Raw genomic sequence first — 21,748 nt, 5'->3', positions numbered from 1 at the left:
GTCTTGTCTTGTCTTAACTAACTGGTGTGTGCCTAGCCTAATTCTTTATTCTTTATTAATTCATACAAAAAGTACATCATAAAAATTATAGGGAGAGAAAAAATAAGGTAGCCTTGTGCTATTCCTCTCCCAAATTTATGTAAGGTTACACATAGTCAAAAAAAGGTTAAGTCTTGTAGTTGTTCACTTCACAAAATTTTCAGTCCTCAATTACGATTATTATCACAATGTAGATTTTTAAATTTAGATGTTTCAAAACCAAACATAGGAATACATTATTCACATTATTATCACTGGAAAAAAAAACAAAAAAAAACAGTAACTTTCAGGTTATCTTGAGTTCATACACTAGACAAACTGAAATCTAGAAGTACTGAGACACTCTCCAGCCATACACCTCACATGATCGCAAAAAGAAACCTATTTTCGATTCCCCAGCACGTAGCATCCATTAAAGTGCATTGGCAACAGTCGAAGAAAGAATTTCTTTTCCTTTCACCTCGGCTTCTAAAAAACGCAATTCGTTACAATTTGAGTGTGTGGCCGGCCAATTTGTCGTAGCCTAACATTCACATTGGAATAGACTCCTGCTTTTACCCAACCAATAACTACTGGACTGGACTTTCACCTTGAGCTCATATGGGTGGAATGTAAAACAGGACAAATATCTGAGGAGAAAAAGGAGAGGAAAAGGCGTTGAATCGTATAGAAAGGGAGGAGAGTAGATTAGATGAGAGTTGTTTATTCATTGACCGAGCGAAGTGAGGTCTAAGATTCAAGTCGACGGCTTGGCATTTCTCTTAATATTTAAATGTTTATATGTTGCGCATTTACGGCGAAACGAGGAAATAGATTTTCATGAAATTTGACAGGTATGTTCCTTTTTTAATTGCGCGTCGATGTATATACAAGATTTTTGGAAATTTTGCATTTCAAGGATAATATAAAAGGAAAAACGAGCTCCTTCATACGCCAATATTGGAGTAAAAATCAGACTATAGAATTAATCATCATAAATCAGCTGACAAGTGATTACACAGATGTGTGGAGAAGCCAGTTTATTGCTGTATTTCCATAAGGTCTATAGTTTCATGTGGATGAGAATACGGCGTGAGGTCTACTGTTCACAGAGCTACTAGTATAATATCGGGGCACCGAGCTTCGCTTGTTATTTTCATTAATTTATTGATAAACAGAACACAATCTTCTAAAATGATGGTGTTTATATTTTACAGCTGGCTATACGTCAGCTTATGAATTTCGGGGATGCGATATTTTGATTTTCCACAGAATCACTCCCTCACTTTTTACTATCCACAGACGACGAAAGTCTCTGCTGTTTCAGCCATGGATGAATTATCCTTTTAATGTCGTTCAGCGAGTTTTCCCAAGGATGAGACATAGTGCAATCGAATTTTTATATCATAAACCTACTATGTTCCAAATTTCGTGAAAATCGTTAGAGCCGTTTTCGAGATCCGTTGTACATAAATAACCAGATATAAATATAAATAACCAGTTATAGAAATACAGAAATTGCTCGCTCAATATAACAGGATAGTACCAAAGAAGTAAGTTGATAAATAAAATCCCAGAAGACTTTATCACTACAAAAATAACAAAAACTGAACTTAACAAAGGAATGGGTGAAAATAAATTATTACTCTAAAATTCCCAATTGATAAATTTTTCGAGATCCGTTGGACATAAATAAATATACTATACAGAAATCGCTCGCTTAATATAATAGGATACAACATTTAGAAATTCGAAATATATAGTCTAAAATATGTAGGCATTCGAGCTTTATATATGTTCTGTATCTGCCATACGCCAAATAATAAATGTGATTTTCATCAAAGATTTCAAATTTTTGCAAAGAACTATAAAATTGAATCCACTAGAGCTGTTGCTATAATATAGTTGAAAGCCACAATTCCTTATCTTGGTTCTCACTTCCTATGAACAGAGATAAGGAAAACCCAACTTACAGGAAAACAGAAAATCCATTCATATTCTCTAATTGAATCTAGAAAATATGCAGTTCAATTTGTGGAATAGTCTAGAGTGCTACATTATTCATTACAAAATATTAAAATTAAAATAACATTTGAGAAGACAAGCTAGATTATCTATTACAAAAGATGAAAATTAGAATAATAATTGAGAATACGATTAATTTTCAATCTTGATACTGATTATGACCAGATAAGAAGACTGTAGAGTTAATATTTACATCAGTATGTGAATTATATCCCCGAAATAATTTTTTACTTTCCTTGCCCTATTACCATAGGTAAGGAAAGTATTGCTTTCCGAAAAAAATTAAGGTACCCCAATTTCTAAAATTCTTTACGTTTCAAGGTCCCCTGAGTCCGAAAAAGTGGTTTTTGGGTATTGGTCTGTATGTGTGTGTGTGTGTGTGTGTATGAGTGTATGTGCGTCTGTGTACACGATATCTCATCTCCCAGTTAACGGAATGACTTGAAATTTGGAACGTAAGGTCCTTACACTATAAGGATCCGACACGAACAATTTCGATCAAATGAAATCCAAGATGGCGGCTAAAATGGCGAAAATGTTGTCAAAAACAGGGGTTTTCGCGATTTTCTCGAAAACGGCTCCAACGATTTTGATCAAATTCATACCTAGAAAAGTCATTGATAAGCTCTATCAATTGCCACAAATCTCATATCTGTAAAAATTTCAGGAGCACTGCAACATCTATGCAAAGTTTGGTTTTAGATTCCCAATTATCAGGCTTCAGATACAATTTAAACAAGAAAAATCGAGTGGAAAAGATTGAGCATGAAAATCTCTGCAATTGATGTCCAGTAACATTTCCACCTAGAATTGAAAATAAGCTTGAAATCCGAGAAAATGTGATTATTAAATTGCAAACTGTTGGCAACTGTTGTTTCTATTAAATCATTCATTACGAAGAGATAGCAGACCTCGTGTGTTTCCAGCGTTATTGACCTATCACAAGCTGTCTCATATCATTGAATAGTAGGCTTTAGATGCGCGAGTACACTAGCGTCAAGTGATCAATTTTCATAACGGCAAGGAAAGTTTTGTGAGTGCGCCACACCAGATTTTTTAGTTCATTAAATACAAAATTCTATGAGATTGAAGGTTTAATCTCATAAAATTATTATTTTTCTGAACAGTAGCTTTTTAATATCACTTGAAGGGTCTTCCTACATTTATAAGGGCCTTACTCTTATTATTTTTCCACAAAGGAGAAGTTATAACTTGTAAGGCTTCTTCTTCTTCTTCTTCTTCTACTATTTCTTCTTCTTCTTCTACGTCGTCGTCTTCTTGGTCTTCTTCTTCTTCTTCTTCTCCTTCTTCTTCTTCTTCTTCCTCTACTTCCTCTTCTCCATCGTCTACTCGGACTTCCAATGTTGTCTTTACTACTCTGAAGACCTAGATATCTATTTCATTTTCACCATATGGCTTAAAAACTACACCTATTGTTTATTTTATTGATTATGTATTAATTTTAGTTGTAACCTAGTAGACCCAACTTTGTTTGGCTTCCTGCTTCTTAAATTGCATTTCCTTTTACTCTTGTCTATCACAGATGGATGTTATAAGTTCAATAAGAGAATGAACAATCTATTCTATCCTAATAGAGTATTTAATTAATCAGAGCTACTTGATTTTTTGATGAAAAATAATTATTTCATAGTACACTTTTGTTTTTAAAACTTTTTCAAATTAAACACAACAAAATACTAGTAGTTCTGTGAGCAGTAGACCTCACGCAGTATTCTCATCCACAAGTACCTGATTGAATCTATAGACCTTATGGAAATACAGCAATAGACTGGCTTCTCCACACATCTGTGTAATCACTTGTCAGCTGATTTATGATGAATAATTCTATAGTCTGATTCCTACTCTAATATTGGCGTATGAAGGAGGCTCCTTTTTCCTTTTATATTATCCTTGAAATGCAAAATTCCCAAAAACCTTGTATATACGTCGACGCGCAATTAAAAAAGGAACATACCTGTCAAATTTCATGAAAATCTATTACCGCGTTTCGCCGTAAATGCGCAACATATAAACATTTAAACATTAAGAGAAATGACAAACCGTCGACTTGAATCTTAGACCTCACTTCGCTCGGTCAATTAAACACAAATAAAAAATTATAGTCTCGGCATTTCGGAAATTTATGAAAAAGTTTTAAAAACAAAAGGGTACTATGGAATAATTATTTTTTATTAACAAATCAAGTAGCCATGATGAAATACTCTATTAGGACGGAATTATTATCCTAATAGAACTATTGAATAAATTCTTCTATCATCTATCCTCTATAAAAGGCAGTGGCAAAGCAGAGAATCGGAAACGCTCTTCTCTTATTTTTTCCATTGGTATAATCTTTGAACGATTTGGCCACGGTGTGCAGTTGGAAAATGATAGAGCTATCTGCTTTGTGGAATGATAGACAAAGATAAAACCAATGTTAATCGAATATTGTCATAGTAACGTGGAACTTATAGATCAACTCGATTTTAGACCAAAGTGGACAAGACAATATACATTGTTGTAATATTAAAACGATTTGGCAACGGTGTGGAGTTGGAAAAAGATAGAACTTTACTCATTCTTTATTCATTTATACAATAAGTATATTATAAAAATGATGGGAAGAGGAAAAATAACTATCTGCTTTTTGGAATGATAGACAAGGATAGCAACACCAATGTTAATGAAATATTGCCATTATAATATGGACCTCACTATAGAACAAGAACAACCACAACATGATACAGTATCAACACAATACGTATCATCTCAACTTGATACACAACACTATGATTTGATACATTAGCTATCTGCTTGTGGAATGATAGACAAAGATAAAACCAATGTTAATCAAATATTGTCATTATAACGTGGAACTTATAGATCAACTCGATTTTAGACCAAAGTGGACAAGACAATATACATTGTTGTAATATTAAAACGATTTGGCAACGGTGTGGAGTTGGAAAAAGATAGAGCTTTACTCATTCTTTATTCATTTATAAAATAAGTATATAATAAAAATGATAGGGAGAGGAAAAATAACTATCTGCTTTTTGGAATGATAGACAAGGATAGCAACACCAATGTTAATCAAATACTGCCATTATAATATGGACTCACTATAGAACAAGAACAACCACAACATGATACAGTATCAACACAATACGTATCATCTCAACTTGATACACAACACTATGATTTGATACATTAGCTATCTGCTTTGTGGAATGATAGACAAGGATAGCAACACCAATGTTAATCAAATACTGCCATTATAACGTGGACCTCACTATAGAACAAGAACAACCACTACATGATATAGTATCAACACAATATGATACAGTATCATCTCAACTTGATACACAACACTATGATTTGATACATTTGCTATCTGCTTTGTGGAATGATAGACAAGCATAGCAACACCAATGTTAATCAAATACTGCCATTATAACGTGGACCTCACTATAGAACAAGATCATCCACAACATGATACAGTATCAACACAATACGTATCATCTCAACTGATACACAACACTATGATTTGATACATTCGCTGTCTGCTTGTTGAATGATAGAAAGGATAGCAACACCAATGTTAATCAAATACTGCCATTATAACGTGGACCTCACTATAGAACAAGAACAACCACTACATGATATAGTATCAACACAATATGATACAGTATCATCTCAACTTGATACACAACACTATGATTTGATACATTTGCTATCTGCTTTGTGGAATGATAGACAAGCATAGCAACACCAATGTTAATCAAATACTGCCATTATAACGTGGACCTCACTATAGAACAAGATCATCCACAACATGATACAGTATCAACACAATACGTATCATCTCAACTTGATACACAACACTATGATTTGATACATTCGCTGTCTGCTTTGTTGAATGATAGACAAGGATAGCAACACCAATGCTAATCAAATACTGCCATTATAACGTGGACCTCACTATAGAACAAGAACAACCACAACATGATACAGTATCAACACAATATGATACAGTATAATCTCATCTTGATACACAACACTGCGATTTGATACATTGGCTATCTGCTTTGTGGAATGATAGACAAGGATAGCAACACCAATGTTAATCAAACACTGCCATTATAACGTGGACCTCTCTATAGTTCTACTGGTAGATCTACTCGGTTGTAGACCAAAGTAGACAAGGCAGTAGACATAGCTGGAGTGAAAGTTGTAGGTAGGTTAGCATTGTCATCGTAAATATCTCACGCCGCCAAGTTGGGCTAATAAACGAATTCCTATGAATGAGAAATGTAATTTAGTATTGTTTAGATTGCGTCACTGTCTTTGAATCTGGTTGAAGTTGGAAAGGAGGAGGTAGAGGAGGAGGAGGCGGGTGTGGAGGCGGAGGAGGAGGAGGAGGAGGAGGAGGATGAGGAGGAGGAGGAGAAGGAGTTGGAGGTGGAGTAAGAGAAAAAAGTGAAGTTGAGCAAGAGGAGAAGGATTTATTAAGCTGTGCCTAGTGGAAAGTTGTGTGTTATTACTTTTGGCTTCAAAATTTTCTGTAATAACTTAATTTATTCAAAGTGCGGTGATATAAAGTGCAATATTTGACTATAATTTGGTATTTTAATCATTCTAAATTCTAAATTTCTAGCTCATATATATTTTTGGACAGAACTTTGAACTTTAACTTTCCTCAGTAAGAACATAACCTATTTTTCGAATATTTTATTATTTATAAAAATTCGGGAACAGAATAGTTTTGGGCTATGCCTGTTGTTTTATCCCGATCATATTTATATTATTTGTAATTATATCAACTCATAAATAAATGAATAAATAAATAAATAAAGAATTAGAAGAGGATAAAATAGAGAGAAGAACTGTTCGCATTATATGAATCAGAAATATTGATGCAAACAATTCGAATGATGAACTATATAGAGAACTCCACGTTATAATGACAGTATTTGATTACCTTGAATGGTATTTATTTATTCATCATCTACAATCAACTTAAGGACAAAGAAACAGACTACAGTCCAAAACTTCTTTTCATCCCAATTTCATAAAATAAATTTTCCAAATAAAGGTTATGTGCGACTTTTCACTCTTCACTAATTTCCACATTGAAATAAAACACAAACACTTGAAACAATAATTAATTTTGAATTTTAAGAGATTAAGATCCGAATTGATAACAAAATTCCTTCTAGTTAGCACTCAAAACTGTATAGAACAAAAATTAATTTGAAATATTTTGTTCCGAAAATTAAAACAATCTTTTGAGAGGAATAGCACAAGGTTACCTTATGTTTTCTCTCCCTATCATTTTGATGATGAACTTATTGTATAAATGAATAAAGTTCATGCACTATAGTGAGGTCCACGTTATAATGGCAGTGTTTGATTAGCAACGTTATTGCTATCCTTATCTATCATTCAACAAACCAGATAGCACTATTTCTTCCACGCTTTGCTCTGTTGCCAGATCGTATTTTAACAATGTAGAATTAATAATTACCAATTAATAAACAAATATTTCATCTTAATTAGGGAAATTCATAATGAAATTATTGAAAAATATAATCTATTGCTTAATAGAATATAATTGATTATTTTAAACGAGAATGAACAGTTAATATCACATCAATAAACCTGTATCAGCAACCGTCTACAGAATGCATTGACAAGATTGCGTCACTGTCTTTGAATCTGGTTGAAGTTGGAAAGGAGGAGGTTGAGGAGGAGGAGGAGGGTGAGGAGGCGGAGGAGGAGGATGAGAAGGATGAGGAGGAGGCAACGTTGTTCTCCTATCTTTCTTCACTGCCATTTCAACGTGGACCTCACTATAGGAAATGCGGAGGTTGTGAAGAGAAGTAAAAAGAGAAGAAGAGAGTGGAGGAGAATCAAAAGGAGGAAGGAGGGAGGTGGAGGCGGCAAAAGGATAAGGAATAAGAGAAGCATGAGAGAAATAAGAGGGTGATGAAGAGGACAACGGAGAAGGAGAAGTAGAGAAGAAGAAGAAGAAGTAGAAGAAGATGAAGAAGAAGAAGAAGAAGAGAATAAAGAGGGAGAAGAAGAAGTAGATGAAGAGGATAGAAAAGGTTTAGTAGGTGACCGAATTGACGAGCACAATTAATCAGGAATATTATAAGAACAGAATGGAGTGAAACAAATAAGTATTCGGATGAAAAAAATGATGATAAATTATTAATGTAGAAGATATAAGAGAAAGATTTGAGACACCAGCATCCAATGAAGTTCAATTTTACACTCCATTAACCAGAGAATTTCAAAAGTGACACCTGACATAATTTTTAATATTATTAATAACTGTTCTTGTCGAGAAAGTGAATCGAATCCCAAGAAAAGAATGGAAAGAATTGGATCTATTAGATGAGGAAGAAGAAGGAGAAGAAGAAGACAAATAAGAAGGAGGAGAAGAATGAGATGGAGAAGTAGGAGAGGAAGGGATAGTGGTAGAAGAGGAAGAGGTAGAAGAAGAACGGAAAGAAGAAGAAGGGGAAGAAGGGAGATAAAGAAGAAGAAAAAGAAGTAGAAGAAGAAGGGAATGAAGTTGAAGAAAAAGAAAGAAGGAGAAGAAGAAGAAAAAGAGAAAGAAGAAGAAGATGGAGAAGAAGAAGATGGAGAAGTAGAAGGAGAAGATGGAGAAGGAGAAGTAGAAGAAGAAGGAGAAGAAGAAGAAGGAAAAGAAGAAGAGAATAATGAAAAGTAGACGAAGATGATGATGATGAAGAAGAAAAAGAAGGAGGAGGAGGAGGAGGAGGAGGAGGAGGAGGAGGAGGAGGAGGAGGAGGAGGAGGAGGAGGAGGAGGAGGAGGAAATGTGGAGAGAATCGTGATGCTCTTGAAAATGGAAGCAAATCAAAACTAATCTATAAAAAAGAAAACCGAACCTTGAATGTAATGAATATCAATTTTCATGAATAGTGCTACAGATTTCAAACTGAAAAGATGTTACAAACTTAGTATGCTATGAATATGATTATTATGTGAATCATATCATTTGTAATACAGAATAGAAATATTATTGCTAATAGGAGGTTCTAATAATGTTAGAAGGCATCTATTATTGTCGACTAGCTGTTAACCCGTGCTCCTAGACAAAGGTCTAGTTTAAAGCTTGACAAACTGAAAACTTGATCTACTTAAATCTTGAAAATTAGAAATAGTCCTATAACCATGCTCAGTAAATTAAGAATCTATATGCAAAATGTCAAGTTAATGAGTTGAGTAGTTGAGACGTGATGATGCGTCGAATTTCCTATCCCCTACGTGTATAAGCCAATTCTTTTTTATTTATTATAGATAAATATATAAAAGTTTTATTAGAAAAGGATAGGTATTACCCGTGCTCCGTAAGGGTCTGTTGAAAGCGCAAATAGATCGGATTTAGTTTTATAGTTCCATGCTAAACTTATCAATTCTTCAACTGTGAAACACAATAGAAAAATCAACAAATATTTGTTTTGGTTCTTATCTATTGTAGAATTTGCATCAAAAATCGAATAAATTTGTTCTAATTATTTAAATCATAATAAATTGATTGATAACAATGTGAATAGGCCTATAACTATCCTCGTTAAATCAAGAATCTAAATGCAAAATTAGAAGTTAATCAGTTGAGTAGTTGAGACATGATAACGCGTCAATTATGTATTTCTTATCCCGTATATGTATTAGCCAATCCCTGCCTTTATAAATAATATAGTGTAGAATATTGCAGCTGATAAACTGCTAGAATATTATAATAATAAATATAAATAATATCCGAACATCCTATGAAAGCTATACAAATAGAATCAAGGCCTTATGCTACTGCAAATATCAACCAAAAACTAAACAGAAGAAGAGAATAATTCGTTGAGTTCTGAATATTTAATTAATATTTGGCAAATATTTGCAGTAGCAGAAGTTCAGAGTTCTATTTGTATAGCTTTCATTAGATATTAGAACTAGTAGTGAACAGTAGACCTCACGCAGTATTCTCATCCACAAGTACATGATTGAAACTATAGACCTTATGGAAATACAGCAATAGACTGGCTTCTCCACACATCTGTGTAATCACTTGTCAGCTGATTTATGATGAATAATTCTATAGTCTGATTTTATACTCTAAATTGGCGTATGAAGGAGGCTCTTTTTTCCTTTTATATTATCCTTGGAATGCATAATTTCCAAAAACCTTGTATATACGTCGACGCGCAATTTAAAAAGAAACATACCTGTCAAATTTCATGAAAATCTATTACCGCGTTTCGCCGTAAATGCGCAACATATAAATATATAAACATTAGGAGAAATTCCATACCGTCGACTTGTATCTCAGACTCACTTCGCTCACTGACCGAGCGAAGTGAGGTCTAAGATTCAAGTCGACGGTTTGGCATTTCTCTTAATGTTTAAATGTTTATATGTTTTTATGTTGTTATGTTGCGCATTTACAGCGAAACGCAGTAATAGATTTTCATGAAATTTGACAGGTATGTTCCTTTTTTAATTGCGCGTCGACGTATATACAAGGTCTTTGGAAATTTTGCATTTCAAGGATAATATGAAAGGAAAAAGGAGCCTCCTTCAAACGCCAATATTAGAGTAAAAATCAGACTATAGAATTATTCATCATAAATCAGCTGACAAGTGATTACACAGATGTGTGGAGAAGCCAGTCTATTGCTGTATTTCCAGTCTGCTGTATTTCCAGTCTGCTGTATTTCCATAAGGTCTATAGTTTCAATCAGGTACTTGTGGTAGAGAATACTGCGTGAGATCTACTGTTCACAGAACTACTGGTAATTAATTGAATGTGAAATAATTCTTCTTTGTTTGGTTTTGAAGCATCTAAATTTAAAAATCTACTTTGTGAAAATAATTAAACACTGAACAACTACAAGACTCAACCTATTTCGGACATGTGTAACCTTATCTAAATTTGGGAGAGGAATAGCACAAGGTTACCTTATTTTTCCTCTCCCTATCATTTTGATGATGTACTTATTGTATCAATCAATAAATAATAATATTATCTATAGTTATTCCAAATTGCTTTCTTAATATCATATACAGTTCAATAATTATTTCTTAGTCTATATTATGTAAATTCATCTATAATGTTGCTGTATTGGAAGCTATTGTATATAAGTGTATAAGCCAGTATATATTGTAATCTACATAAAAAAAGTACTCAATCAATCACTCTCACTCTCTCTCACTCTCTCTCTCTCTCTCACTCTCTCTCTCACACTCTCTCTCTCTTCTCTCTATTCATGTCTCAATTCTTTGACAAAAGAGCGCCGAATCTAATTTGATAGACAAGTCATGATTCGAATTATTCCTCTGTATTGTGGCATTCAGACTATCAACTTCTACTTCTCCACCTTCTTCTTCTTCTTCTTCTTCTTCTCTTCTTCTTCTTCTTTTTCTTCTTCTTCTTCTTCTTCCTAATCTGGCAAATCCATTCAAATTCCTGTCATGATTCCAATTACAATAATAATTCCAAGGACCTCCTTTATTAGTTCCCTCCTCTCTCTCAGTTATAATTCGCCAACATAATGACAGCGTTAGAATTGAGAAATCATAGAATAGGCTCGAGGAGTCAATAGACTCAACGCCATAATAGGCCGAAATAATTCGAATCAGGCAGATGAAGAGAAGAAGGAGAAGAAGAAGAAAAAGAAGAAGAAGAAGAAAAAGAAGAAAGTGAGTAATAGCTATTTATGTATTAAGAGCGTAATGCGCGACTTCATCGCTCGCGCAAAACAGTTATCACGCGACGCGAAGCGGATTGTGATAATTTTGCAAGAGCAATAAAGAAGCATTATGCGCGAATTACATACAAAATTTTTTCTACAACTGCAAAAACCTGTTAAATCACTTATATCTGGCTGAGTTTATAATAATTCGTCTACACTGATATCCATCATGGCTGTAGAATCGGTACAATTACCGACTTTTTAGTTCAAGATCTGACCGAGATTGGTTTGTCTTTGGCGAGCTGCTTATCATCAGCTGATTAGGGAGCGTAAAGAAACTCTTCTGCGCATGCGCGAATGATTTGGGAGCGTAAAGTAAATCTACTGCGCATGCGCGGATGGTTAGCGAGCGAAAAAGTAGATTCTCTTCAGTAATAAGCTGTTTCACGAGGAGAATTGAGTGTGTAAATTCTTTCTTTACGCACAGTTGTAGAAAATAGTTATTTGTATATCTAGAGTGAAAAGTACGACTTTTTCTCCTGTGGGAAAAAGTTTGAAGGAGATTTTCCTGAGGGAGAAAAAGTATTTTTCGCTCGTGATGTACACAACATTTTTCCTCCATCTACATTTTTTTATAGAAACTGCAAATAAATCATCTATATAACTTACATATTGGTGACAATGTTCCTAACAACATAACCTAAAATCTAAAACCTAAAAACCGGTCGTCTGATTGGCACTGCCGATTGCGCTATCTATTGGCCAAAGTTGTAACAATTTATTATATCAGCTGGGCAGGCTACCAAAAATGGCTGACTCCAGATACGCGGTTCAGATTTGAATTGCAGAATGCAGATTAAAAATATTTGTGGGCTGGTATTTTGAATAGAATAAAATATTTTTAAAATTGTATAAATTTTTATCCTCTACTAATATTAAGAATATAATATCATACAAACATATATTTCATGAGTTGATCAAATTTCTGGTTGTGAATTCTGGTATTGAATTCAGTTGACTCAATGACAGACACCTCTATTACGCTTTCTCATCTGAGCTTAGACCTTCTAACCTATTACCATGTAAGTTTTTAAAATAGAGATGCTTCCCATGTTATTCAAATGGAGTCACTTTTCCTCCCTAGGGAGTTTTTCTGTTTTTTACTACCGAGAGCGAAAAAGTGACACTTTAGTATTATGTTTTCAGTGAGTAAAGTAAGTACTTTAGACAGTAGGTGGAGGAAAAATATATTATACCTCTCTAAAAATCTACTCATATTACATACTACTGTAATATCATTATAATACAATTTTACCAAATATTAAGTGTTCATTGGACAGCTGTGTAGAGCGAAAAGTCATTGACTTGTTTATCAAACACCACTCGACCTCAACTTGTGTCATTATTATAGGAAGACTAAACCTTTCTACCCACTTAACACTACAACATTATCTCCTGCTTTTTCTTCTTCTACCTCTTCTTCTTCTTCTTCTTCTTCTTCTTCTTCTACCACTTCATCTTCTACGTCTCCTTCTTCTTCTTCTTCTTCTTCTTCTTCTACTTCTTCTTATTTTCCAACAACTTCTTCTTCTCCTCCAACAACTTCTTCTCCTTCTACCTCTACTTCTACTTCTTCTGTAGTCTTCTTCTTCTTCTTCTTCTTCTTCTTCTTCTTCTGTAGTCTTCTTCTTCTTCTTCTTCTTCTTCTTCTTCTTCTTCTTCTTCTTCTTCTTCTTCTTCTTCACGTTTGCAACTCATCCTTTGTCTGCTTCTCCATCACTAAAACTCAATCTTTTCCGTCTTTGGGGAGGACTCTGGTTTGCCATCAAGTTATAATCTAGAGTCTCTTGCCAAAACATTCTTCTTTTCGATTGATCTTCTGGTTTTTGGGATTCTTCTTCTCATTCTTCGTCTTGATTTCTGACCTTACTCCATCTTGTACAGAGTACAGCTGTAAAGGTGAAGAACCTACAAGGTCGAATTCCATACGCGTTCACAAAGACTAGTGAAGTCATCATTCTATTTTACTCCGTCGCCTTCTCCTCCTCCTCATTCTACTCCACCGAACCTCGTCCATCTCCTCCCTTCTTCTTCACACCTAATAATCTTTATATTCCTCCTTCTCCTCCACATTTTCCCTCATGCCTCGTTTCCCCATCACTCTCATCTCCTCGTTAACCTTAGAAAGATAGCATTAAAAGATATGCCATGCTTTGTAGAATTCATTCAAACTCCGCAAGTTTCGTATCAAATTATGGTGTTGTGTATCAAGTTGAGATGATACTGTATCATATTCCGTTGATACTGTATCATGTTGTGGTTGTTCTTGTTCTATAGTGAGGTCCACGTTATAACGGCAGTATTTGATTAACAATGGTGTTGCTATCCTTGTCTATCATTCCACAAAGCAGATAGCGAATGTATCAAATCATAGTGTTGTTTATCAAGTTGAGATGATACTGTATCATATTGTGTTGATACTGTATAATTTATGGTGATATACTATGGTATGGGTAAATGTGAGTGTCAACTGAAGCCGATAGTCCTAGTAGTTGTTTTTGGTGAAAATATAGCATAAGTAGATATGCCATGGTTTGTAGATTCATTCGAACTTCGCAAGTTTTGTATCAAATTCTGATGTTGTGTATCAATTTGAGATGATACTGTATCATATTGTGGTGATACTGCATAATTTATGGTGATATGCCATGGTGATACGGCGAAACGCAGTAATAGATTTTCATGAAATTTGACAGGTATGTTCCTTTTTTAATTGCGCGTCGACGTATACACAAGGTTTTTGGAAATTTTGCATTTCAAGGATAATCAAAAGGAAAAAAGGAGCCTCCTTCATACGCCAATATAAGAGTAAAAATCAGAATATAGAATAATTCATCATAAATCAGCTGACAAGTGATTACACAGATGTGGGAGAAGCCAGTCTATTGCTGTATTTCCATAGGTCTATATTTCAATCAGGTACTTGTGGATGAGAATACTGCGTGAGATCTACTGTTCACAGAACTACTAGTTTTAAACGGGAATGAACAGTTAATATTACATCAATAAACCTGAATCAGCTACCGTCTAAAAAAGGCATTGGCAAGGCAGAGGATCGGGGCAACGTTGTTCTCCTATCTTTTTCCACTGCCATTATAACGTGGACCTCACTATATAATACAACCAGAGAAAGTAAAACCACTAATCATGCATTAAAGTATTCCACCATCTTTCACCACACTACTCTAGAACCTTTCTATAGAAAATAGTGTCCATTCTATAGAATATCCTTCCTATAAATTGTTATAGGTGTGAAATTTGTAGTTCAATTAGAAATATCTTTACCCTTCACTATTACAGGAATGAAAGTGGATCAGATTGGAGGTAATGTACTTTCGATTTTCATTTGTAATTAACTTTTTAGAGCTCAATCGATGCTATTATCTTTTTATTGAAGTGTTTTGCTCGTTCTTCTTTCTTCTTCTTCTTCCTGTACTACTATATCCTCTTCTTCTTCTCATTCTGCTGCTGCTGCTGCATCTTCAACTTCTTCTTCTTTTTCTTATTCTGCCAGGTCTTTTTCTTCCACTTCCTCTACTACTTCCAAGTCTTATTCTTCACCTTCATCTTCTTCTACATCTTCGACTTCTTCTTCACCTTTTTCCACTTCTGTTTTCTCGTCTTTTTCTTCTTCGTCGTCTTTTTCTCCTTCGCTTCTCCTTTGTCTTCTTCTACTTCTTCTTCAACTTCTTTCACTTATGTTTTCTCGTCTTCTTCTTCTTCGTCGTCTTTTTCCCTTTCGTCTTCTTCTACCTCTTCGTTTTCTACTTCCTCTTCTTCTTCTTCAACTCCTACTTCTTCCAAGTCTTATTCTTCTCCTTTGGCTTCTTCTACTTCTTCTTCATCTTCTTATTCCACTTCTGTTTTCCCGTCTTCTTCTTCTTCGTCGTCTTTTTCTCCTTCGTCTTCTTCTTCTTCTTCTTCTTCCTCTTCTACTTCGTTTTCTACTTCCTCTTCTTCTTTTCTTCTTCTTCTCCTTCTTCTTTTTCCTCTTCTTCTCCTTCTTCTTTTACCTCTTCTTCTTCATCTTAATCATCATCTATCTCAGTTACAAACGTTATAAGTTTGTTCCGACTTTGGTAGCATGTTATTGGATAGGATATTCTTTGATAACCATTTCTAATACTGGACTGGTCTAAGCAAGCACTATGATTGGTAGATGAGTGCTGAACGTCTGCCATTGGCCTACACAAGCCACTCCCACTATCAACACCTGAACAGCAATGGCCGTTCATACAGCCCGATTGCACAGAAGCCGTAAATCTCACTTTGCCATATCTATAATTGACCGAGCGAAGTGAGGTCTAAGATTCAAGTCGACGGTTTTGCATTTATGTTTAATATCGGGGCACCGGGCTTCGCTCGTTATTAATTTATTGACTTACCGAACACAATTCTTTAAAATGATTGGGGAAGTACTAACAGGCACAGCCCAAAACTGTTTCTTTCCCGAATTTTGATTTATACACTATAAATAGTCCAAAAGTAGGTTATGTTCCATACACTTGAATTCAGGTTCAATTTCTGTTCAAACATTTGAAAACAAAAAATTATAATTTAGATTATATACAAACAAATTGAATAACAAAATACACTCACTAATCACTTGAAATTGTCAAATAATAATCAACTTTGAAAATTATGATATTTACTCTAGTTTAGGAGGATTATCATGTCATGTCAACAAATCAGATTATGTTGATCAAATAGATTAAATTGTCTAGCTAGATAAAATTTCTCACTGGGTTGATTATGATTACACAGCTGGAAATAATTATGTCTCTCTCCCACACAGGCACACGCATCTTCTGTTATCGAGAGACGACGAAATTATCATCTGTTTCCAAGGATGAATTATCATTTCAATGTCGTTCAGCGAGTTTTCCAAAGAATGAGACCTAGTGCAATCGAATCTTTATCATAAACCACTATGTTCCAAATTTCGTGAAAATCGTTAGAGCCGTTTTCGAGATGCGTATAACATAAATAACCAGATATATAAATACAGAAATTGCTCGCTTAATATAATAGGATATCTTATATTATATGTTCCGCATTTACGACGAAACACAGCAATAGATTTTCATGAAATTTGACATGTATGTTCCTTTTTGAATTTCGCGTCGATTTATATATAGTTTTTTTTTAAATGTTGCGTTTCAAGGATAATACAATAGGATAAGGAGTCTCTTCTAACGCCAATATTACAGTAAAAATCAGACTATGGAATTATTCATCATAAATCAGCTGACAAGTGATTACACAGATGTGTGGAGAAGCCAGTCTATTGCTGTATATCCATAAGGTCTATAGTTTCAATCAGGTACGTGGGATGAGAATACTGCGTGAGGTCTACTGTTCACAGAACTACTAGTCTATTACTTTGCAAACGGCCCTTAGGGTTGAAATATCGCCAAAACATTTCTTAGTGAGCACCTAGGACCTACAAGGAAGCTATGTTCTAAGTTTTGTTGCACCTATCCAGTAGTTTTTCAGAAATCGTGATCAGTGAGCAATAGCGCAATATCTCAATGTAACTTGGTAAAAAATCAGCTGCTGTGTGGACTATTATAATTTATAATTTTCTCCCGACTTTTCTCTCCTTTCAACTCGGTAAGCTTTTGATGATAGTAGCATAGTTGTTCACAACAATTATTAGCATTGTAATGCTAATAATTATAATTAATATTAATTATTATTGGGATTCTAATTCTAATTGATATTAATTATTATTAGCATTGTAATGTTAATATCATAATTAATATTAATTATTATTCGATACAACAACCCAAACAGCCATTGGTTTTTTACACACCGATATCTCGCCGACACGTCAGGGCAGGACATAATTCACTCTGATGGACAGTATTAGAGGAGGCTGTTGTTTTTAACTGCGCGAGGTCTACAGTTCACAGAACTACTAATATTATAATTTAGATTAATATACAAACCTAATTGAATAACAAAATAACACTCACTAATCACTTGAAATTGTCAAATAATAATCAACTTTGAAAATTATGATATTTACTCTAGTTTAGGAGGATTATCATGTCATGTCAACAAATCAGATTATGTTGATCAAATAGATTAAATTGTCTAGCTAGATAAAATTTCTCACTGGGTTGATTATGATTACACAGCTGGAAATAATTATGTCTCTCTCCCACACAGGCACACGCATCTTCTGTTATCGAGAGACGACGAAATTATAATCTGTTTTCCAAGGATGAATTATCATTTCAATGTCGTTCAGCGAGTTTTCCAAAGAATGAGACCTAGTGCAATCGAATCTTATATCATAAACCACTATGTTCCAAATTCGTGAAAATCGTTAGAGCCGTTTTCGAGATGCGTATAACATAAATAACCAGATATATAAATACAGAAATTGCTCGCTTAATATAATAGGATTCTATATATATGTTCCGCATTTACGACGAAACACAGCAATAGATTTTCATGAAATTTGACATGTATGTTCCTTTTTGAATTTCGCGTCGATTTATATATAGTTTTTTTTTAAATGTTGCGTTTCAAGGATAATACAATAGGATAAGGAGTCTCCTTCTAACGCCAATATTACAGTAAAAATCAGACTATGGAATTATTCATCATAAATCAGCTGACAAGTGATTACACAGATGTGTGGAGAAGCCAGTCTATTGCTGTATATCCATAAGGTCTATAGTTTCAATCAGGTACTTGTGGATGAGAATACTGCGTGAGGTCTACTGTTCACAGAACTACTAGTCTATTACTTTGCAAACGGCCCTTAGGGTTGAAATATCGCCAAAACATTTCTTAGTGAGCACCTAGGACCTACAAGGAAGCTATGTTCTAAGTTTTGTTGCAACCTATCCAGTAGTTTTTCAGAAATCGTGATCAGTGAGCAATAGCGCAATATCTCAATGTAACTTGGTAAAAAATCAGCTGCTGTGTGGACTATTATAATTTATAATTTTCTCCCGACTTTTCTCTCCTTTCAACTCGGTAAGCTTTTGATGATAGTAGCATAGTTGTTCACAACAAATTATTAGCATTGTAATGCTAATAATTATAATTAATATTAATTATTATTGGGATTCTAATTCTAATTGATATTAATTATTATTAGCATTGTAATGTTAATATCATAATTAATATTAATTATTATTGTCGATACAACAACCCAAACAGCCATTGGTTTTTTACACACCGATATCTCGCCGACACGTCAGGGCAGGACATAATTCACTCTGATGGACAGTATTAGAGGAGGCTGTTGTTTTTAACTGCGCGAGGTCTACAGTTCACAGAACTACTAGTATGATAAAGGAAAGAGCTGGCTTATACAAGTACGGGACAGGAATTTCTCGAATGACGCATCAACACGTCTCAACTACTCAACTCATTAACTTCACATTTTGCACATAGATTCTTAATTAATCGAGGATGATTATAGGCCGATTATAATTTCTTCAAGATTTTAGTAGGACATATTTTCAGTTTGTCAAGTTTTTAATTAGACACTATTTGTGAAGCACGGGTTACACGCTAATCTATATAATAAAAGCGAAATGGCACTCACTGACTGACTGACTCACTCACTCACTCGCAGAACTAAAAATCTACCGGACCAAAAACGTTCAAATTTGGTAGGTATGTTCAGTTGGCCCTTTAGAGGCGCACTAAGAAATCTTTTGGCAATATTTCAACTCTAAGGGTGGTTTTTAAGGATTTAAAGTTCGTCTTTTAGCATGTATATTCTTCTTATTCTCTTAATTATAATTGAAAAATGTCCATACCATATATTAATATAGAACTATAATCTAGAGAGAGTACCTCTTCGAAACAGTTGTTAACTGGTAACTAAATAAATAATTTTGTCAGGTTGGCATTAAGTTGAGTTGACATTGTTAGGTTGGCACCAAGTTGAAGATTTAAATGCATTTATCGCGGAAAAATTGATTGGGCACAGCTACTTCAATCCTGGGAATATTATATTACTAGCCGTCAGGCTCGCTCGCTTCGCTCGCCATATCCGTTTAGCCAGACGTTTAGTCTGGCCGCCGACTGGATTGTCCTATCATATGATAAAAATGCTCAATTGAAAAATGCAGGCGAGCGAAGCGAGCCTGCTGATTTCATTCTTGGACGATCCAGCGGTGGATAGACGGATAGACGCTGGCTAGACGGATATGACGAGCGAAGCGAGCCTGACGGCTAGTACTATAATAAAGTAAAGAACTGGCTTATACACGTAAGGGATAGGAAATTCACGAATGACGCATCATCACGTCTCAACTACTCAACTCATTAACTTCACATTTTGCACATGGATTCTTAATTAATCGAGGATGATTATAGGCCGATTATAATTTCTTCAAAATTTCAGTAGGACATATTTTCAGTTTGTCAAGTTTTTAATAAAACCCTTACGGAGCACATAGTAATAAAATAAAGGAAAGAGCTGGCTTATACTTGTAGGGGATAGGAAATTCACGAATGACGCATCATCACGTCTCAACTACTCAACTCATTAACTTCACATTTTGCATAGAGATTCTTAATTAACCGAGGATGGTTATAGGCATATTTTTAATTCTCCAAGATTTCAATAGGACAAGTTTTCAGTTTGTCAAGTTTTTAATATTAGACCCTTGAGAAGCACGGGTTACACGCTAATCTATACTATAGTGAGGTCCACGTTATCATGTCATGTCAACAAATCAGATTATGTTGATCAAATAGATTAAATTGTCTAGCTAGATAAAATTTCTCGGTGGGTTGATTATGATTACACAGCTGGAAAGAATTCTGTCTCTTTCCCACACGAGCACACGCATCTTCTGTTATCGAGAGACGACGAAATTATCATCTGTTTTCCAAGGATGAATTATCATTTTAATGTCGTTCAGCGAGTTTTTCAAAGAATGAGAACTAGTGCATTCGAATCTTTATATCATAAACCCACTATGTTCCAAATTTTGTGAAAATCGTTAGAGTCGTTTTCGAGATCCGTAAAACATAAATAACCAGATATAAAAATAACCAGATATAAAGATATCCAGATATATAATTAAAGAAATTGCTCGCTTAATATTATAGGATATTTATGTTCCGCATTTACGACGAAAGGCAGCATCAGATTTTCATGAAATTTTACATGTATGTTCCTTTTTGAATTTCGCGTCTACATATATAAAGGTTTTTTTTAAAATTTTGCATTTTTAGGATAATACTAAAGGAAAAGGAGTCTCCTTCTAACGCCAATATTACCGTAAAAATCAGGCTATAGAATTATTCATCATAAATCAGCTGTCGAGTGGATTATTAATTGCATGCAATAGCGCATGCAATTAATATCTCAATATAACTTGGTAAAAAATCAGCTGCTGTGTGGACTATTAATTGCAAGCAATGAAGCATGCAATAGTGATGACTCGAGTAGCTTATTATTTTCTCCCGACTTTTCTCTGCTTTCAACTCGGTAAGCTTTTGATGATAGTAGCATAATTCTTTACAACAAATTATTAGCATTGTAATGCTTATAATTATAATTAATATTAACTATTATTGTCGATACAACAACCCAAACAGCCATTAGTTGTTTACACACCGATATCTCGCCGACACGTCAGGACAGGACATAATTCACTCTGATGGACAATATTAGAGGAGGCTGTGGTTTTTAACTGCGCGAGGTCTACTGTTCACAGAACTACTAGTATGATAGAGGAAAGAACTGCCTTATACAAGTACGGGACAGGAATTTCTGGAGTGACACATCATCACGTCTCAACTACTCAACTCATTAACTTGACATTTTGCACATAGATTCTTAATTAATCGAGGATGTTTATAGGCCTATTTTAAATTCCCCAAGATTTCAGTAGGACATATTTTCAGTTTGTCAAGTTTCGAATTAAACCCTTGCGGAGC

Source organism: Nilaparvata lugens, chromosome 14, assembly GCF_014356525.2.
Source record: "Nilaparvata lugens isolate BPH chromosome 14, ASM1435652v1, whole genome shotgun sequence".
Lineage (NCBI taxonomy): Eukaryota > Metazoa > Arthropoda > Insecta > Hemiptera > Delphacidae > Nilaparvata > Nilaparvata lugens.
Note: the sequence above shows the minus strand (reverse complement) of the source record.